We start from the raw sequence: 5,000 nt of genomic DNA, 5'->3' as shown, positions 1-5,000 counted from the left end.
GGATTTTATAACAAGACCCCTAAAAACCAACACCTTGATACCCCGCATAAAACCTCATGTCGTATTAAGCTATCTCCTTTCATTTGAATTGATAACCCCTTGTGGTGGGTGCTGATTGAAAATGAGGATGAGGGTCCAATTCACCTTTTTTCCCCCCTCCAAAAGTGCCCCAAGTTTGACTCATTGACTAATTAGTGAATCAGTCAAAATATGGAATATTTGGCACCATTGGTAGGTTATTGGAAAATTGGTGGAATTGCTCTTTGAGCAGTGGACAAAAAAGAATGTTATGAAGATATTTATTAGGCTGTCAGATAAATTGATTGCTTTTTTTTTCTGTTTCTATTTGACACTCTGTCGTTATATGTCTGTGAAAAATGGTAAAAATTTATTCAAGTTTCAAAAACGATCAGCTAAAAGTTGCAGAAGAAGAATAAAGCTACAAAATACAAAGAAAATCGTATAAAACACTATGATGAAATTTTGTTCCATGTTAATTCAAGTAACATTGAAAAAGATTAGAATAAATGGTAAAAAGAAACACACAAAAAAGAGGGAAAAAAAAAACCAATGAATTTATCTGACAACCCAAGAGTTGCACCCTTTTATGGAACTCTGAGTTCAAGAGATTGACTTTGCCTGCCATTGATAAAATAAGATACCAGTTAAATATTGGAGGTAGAGGCAATATATTTATCTATTCATCTTCCCCCAAATTTCTGGCTGTTTGTCTGTTGGAAATTATTATTATCATTATTATTATTATTATTACTCGTTAGGCAGTGGATTTGCAGAATTGATAGAACATCAAACGGAATGCCTTGTGGTATTTGCCCTGGTGTTTTATGTTCTGTGAGTTCAAGCTCTGCTTAGGTCAAATTTATCCCTCACCCTTTTTTTTTTTTTTTGTGGTTGATAAAATGAAGTACCAGTCATATACTGGTTTGAGCCAACTGACTGCTCTCACCTCCTTCCTTTTCAAAATAAATAAAAAAAGGAAATTTTATGGCTTTGTGCCTATATTAAAGCTCTTATTATTATTATTATTATCATTATTATTATTATTATCATTATTATTATTATTATCATTATTATTATTATTATTATTATTATTATTATTATCATTATTATTATTATTAAGTGGCAAGCTGGCAGAATCGTTAGCTTGTTGAATAAAATGCTTAGCAATGATTTCTCTCTCACGATTTCTCTGTCTAAGTTGAAATTCTGTGGAGGCCAACATTGCCTCTCATTCTTTCAGAGTCGGTAAAACAAGCGCCAGGTTAACACTGGAATCAACATAATCAACTTACCCCTTTCTTGAAATTGCAGGCCATGTGCCAAAATTTGAAACCATTATTATTATTATTATTATTATTATTATTGTTAAGGCAATGATCTGGCAGAATTTGTTAGCATTTTGGACAAAATTCTTAATGGCATTTTTTCTCATTGTTTCCATTTCTGAGTTCAAATGGCGTCTTTGGCTTTCATCCTTTCAAATTGAGCACTAATTCATTGTAATTAACTAGACCCTCCCCTCAAAATTTCAGGCCTCTGTGCCTATTGTAACGAGAATTATTGCTGAATCAAGGTGGTGAATTGGCAGACTTGTAAGAACATTGGACAAAAGGGTTAGCAGCATTTCTTCTGGCTTTTTATGGTATTTTTTTTCTATTTTCTTTTTTAAGTTCAAATGCTGCTGAGGTGAACTTTGCCTTTCATCCCCTCAGGGTCGATAAAATAAAGTACCAGCCAAGAGCTGGACTTAATGTACTTGTTTAAGCCCCCTCACCTTTCTAAAATTGCTGGCCTTGTGCCAAAATTTGAAATGATAGTAATTATTATTATCCATATTTTTATTATTATTATTATTATTGCTAATATAGGCACTATTGTGATGTGGCAGTAAATTGATTTAAGAATTTTCCACTTGGAACTATTCTTCTTACGGCGCTAAACAATTTTTTGGAAATGCATGAATGTGTTTTTTTTTTTTCCTTCTATTTACTTTTTTTATTCTTGAAACATGAAGGCTTGTCGCCTATGCCAAACAAAAACAAAAAAAAAAAGAAAGAAAGAGAAAAGAACTTTCTCTCCCACCCCCCGCCACCAATCAATCCTCATTTTTTAAATCATTATTTGTTAATGTTGTTGCTTTTATTATCATCATCATCATCATCATTATTATTATTCATCCTTGTAGGGTTTGATAAAATAAAAGTACCATACCAGTCATATACTGGGTTCCATTTAATCGACTAACCCTCTCCCTGAATTTCTGGCCTTGTGTCTAAACCAAAAATCATCATCATCATCATCATCTCTATTATTATTATTATTATTATTATTATTATTATTATTATTATTATCATCATCATCGGCAGGGGACTGGCAGAATTGTTAGAGCATCAGAAAAAAGAAATGCCTTGTGCTTATTTCTTCCGGCTCTTTGCTTTCTGAGTTCCAATCCCACCGAGGTCAACTCAGCCTTTCAACAACAACAACAACATTTACTGCAATTCTTCTTGTAGCTCCCTCCTCTCTCTCTCTCTCTCTCTCTCTCTCATCTTTCTATTTCTTTTCCCCTTCTCCATTTCTCCTTTTGTGCCCTCTTCTCATTCTTCTACCATTTTTGTCTTAAGAGACACTGTTTTCTCGATGTGCAATGAAATCATCTTATTATTATTATCATTATAATTATAATAATAATAATAATTATTATTATTATGATTATTATTATTATTATTTCTTTCATCTTTTTTGGGGGGTTGATAAAGTAAGTTACCAGTTGAACACGAGTCAACATAATCGACTTACCCCTTCTTTGAAATTGCTGGCCTTGCGCCAAAATTTGAAACCATTATCATCATCATTATTATTATTATTATTATTGTTATTTATTGTTGTTTTTTACCCCCCCCCCCCGCTCCATTCTCAGTATTGTTTCGTCTTAATTATTATTATTATTATTATTATTAAATCTCACTGGGTTTGACTTTGTCTTTTCTTTCTTCTGTAAGGTTGATAAAAATAATGTACCAGTCATTAATTGAGGAGAGAGAGGGAGTAGGTGGGTTGGATTAATCATAATCAAATATACCCTCTCTCTTTCTCTCTCTTTCACTCTCACACTCTCTCTCTCTCTGTTTTCAACATATTTCTGGCATTGTGCCTATGTTATCATTATTATTATTATTATTTTATTATTATTATTATTATTATTATTATTATTATTATTATTGTTGTTGTTTTTTTTTGTTTTGTTTTGATTTTTCTCTTTTTTTTTGTTTTGATTTCGTTAGGAAATCACTTGAAGTCAATTGTCCATTTTACACACAATAAAAAATTATCATTATTGATATTATTATTATTTTGTAAGAAAATATTAATTATTAAAACATGGAAGAAATCATTATTATTTTTTTTATTGTTATTATTTTCGTTATTGTTATTTTTTATTGTCATTATTATTATTATTATTATTATTATTATTATTATTATTATTATTATTATCATTATTATTATTATTATTATTATTATTATTATTATTATTATTATTATTATTATTATTAAGGCAGCCAGCTGGCAGAATTCAACTTTATGTTCTAAGTTCAAATTCCTCCAAGGTCAACTTAACCTTTCATCCTTTTGGGGTCGAGTAATCGAGTACCAGTGATGCACTGGGGTCGATGTAATCGACTCATCCCCTCCCCGGAAATGGCTGCCCTTGTGGAAAAATTTGAAACTTTTATTATTATTATTATTATTATTATTATTATTAAGGCAGTGAGCTAACAAAATTCGTCTTTACGCTCTGAGTTCAAATTCCACTGAGGTCGACTTAGCCTTTCATCCTTTTGGGGAGGGTCGATAAATTAAGTACCAGTGATACACTGGTGTCGATGTAATCGACTTACCCCCTTCCTTAAAATTGCTGGCCTTGCACCAAAATTTGAAATTATTATTATTATTGTTTTATTATTATTATTATTATTATTATTATTTTTATTATTATTAAGCTTGATGGAGGATCGGCTGAATTGTTAGAGTGTCAGACAAATGCTTTGCAGTAGTTGTTCTTACTCTCTATGTTCTGGGTTCAAATTCTGCCAGGATTAATAAAAGAAATTACTAGTCAAGTATTGGAATCCCTCTAAAAATTTCTGCCCTCAATCCTAAATCAGAAACCATTATTATTATTATTATTATTATTATTATTATTATTATTATTATTATTAGATAACAGTTTGGGCTGTGTTTGTTTGTTTGTTTTAAAAGTATGTTTCATGTCTGAAATGATTGGTGGGATTTTTGAAAGTGTGGGTGGAGTTTTTGAAACAGACTGGTATTGAAAAAAAAAACATATGGGTGTATTTTTTAACCCATGGGTGGAGATTTTGAATTTGGGGATGAATTTTTTTGTAACACTGAGTGGACTTCATGACTAACTGCCCTACCCCTGAACACTGGTTGCCTGTGTGCTGGCTGCTCATCCCATTGTATATTAGACTCGCCTCACGCATACATGTAGACCGTCACCATCAGGTTGATGTGCTCCACTGAGTAACAAGAGATACCTACCATCACTGACATAACAGCTGCATCCTCCTTCCCTCCCCGCCTCCATTAATAAGGGATAAATTTTCACCCCTGCCAGTGATCAATCAACATCCAGATGGGTTTAATCAGTTATCTAATAAACTACCATGTGAAGGCACGTGGCTTAGTGGTTAGGGTATTCCGCTCACAATCGTAAGGTCATGAGTTCAATACCTAGTACTGCGTTGTGTCCTTGAGCAAGACACTTTATTTCATGTTGCTCCAGTCCACTCAGCTGGCAAAAATGAGTTGTACCCGTATTTCAAAGGGGCCAGCTTTGTCACACTCAGTGTCACACTGAATCTCTCTGACAACTATTAAGGGTACACATGTCTGTGGAGGGCTCGGCCACTTGCACGTTAATTCTATGAGCAAGCTATTCCATTGATCTGATCAAC

General features: G+C 32.6%; 1 protein-coding gene across 5 annotated transcripts in view; it reads left to right on the top strand.

Moving 5' to 3' along the window:
- Positions 1-5,000, top strand: part of LOC106872901 (endophilin-A) — a 190,397-nt gene that overhangs the window by 180,853 nt on the left and 4,544 nt on the right. For all 5 annotated transcript variants that reach the window (XM_089363475.1, XM_089363476.1, XM_089363477.1 and 2 more), the window contains one exon: positions 1-5,000. This exon is cut by the window's left edge and continues 5,883 nt beyond it; it is cut by the window's right edge and continues 4,544 nt beyond it. The gene's annotated coding sequence lies outside the window, so the exon portion shown is untranslated.

Source organism: Octopus bimaculoides, chromosome 15 (genome assembly GCF_046866305.1).
Source record: "Octopus bimaculoides isolate indiv1 chromosome 15, ASM4686630v1, whole genome shotgun sequence".
In the NCBI taxonomy this organism is placed as follows: Eukaryota; Metazoa; Mollusca; class Cephalopoda; order Octopoda; family Octopodidae; genus Octopus; species Octopus bimaculoides.
Note: the sequence above shows the minus strand (reverse complement) of the source record. Positions and strands in the feature narration are given on the sequence as shown.